The sequence below is a fragment of the Lupinus angustifolius genome, chromosome LG08, assembly GCF_001865875.1.
Source record: "Lupinus angustifolius cultivar Tanjil chromosome LG08, LupAngTanjil_v1.0, whole genome shotgun sequence".
Classification (NCBI taxonomy): domain Eukaryota; kingdom Viridiplantae; phylum Streptophyta; class Magnoliopsida; order Fabales; family Fabaceae; genus Lupinus; species Lupinus angustifolius.
Genome location: NC_032016.1, coordinates 22,329,428 through 22,330,044, shown reverse-complemented (window position 1 = coordinate 22,330,044; position 617 = coordinate 22,329,428).

The following is a 617-nucleotide window of genomic DNA, read 5'->3' as shown; positions in this document are numbered from 1 at the left end:
GGTACATACATAATATATAAGAAAGAAGGTTACAATGATTATTACTTAGTTTTTAGGTGAAAAAACTGGGTGAACAAGTAATTGAATTAGAGCTTATCCTTCCATACACCCTTCAAACATAACTTTTTATATAAAATAGTTTTTACATAAATATTATTTGTATATATATGCATAAAGCTAAAGCAACCTATATTAACATATATGATATATTCTGCGCATAAAGCTAAAGCAACCTATATTAAACATATATGATATATAATGCATGTGAGAGATCGACTTCAGGTAAAAAACACTGCATTTTATTATTAGAGTAAATTTTTACCCTTAAAGTTAAAAGAAAAATAGTATTTTTTCTCTAATACTTGAAACGGATTTAAATTCATCATTAAGAGTCAAAATATTCACCAGCACTAGAGAGGAAAATGTTATGAAAAATATAAAAAACTAAAATGCAATAAAACATGTATTTTTTATCCCAATAAATATTAACTACCATCACTAAGTCATCATCTAAGATTCAGTGCCTAGCTGGGCTATCAAATATAAAATAGCAACAAAATTAAAACGTGGAGTCTTCAATATTTTAATATTTATGATGAACTATAAATATGATCACA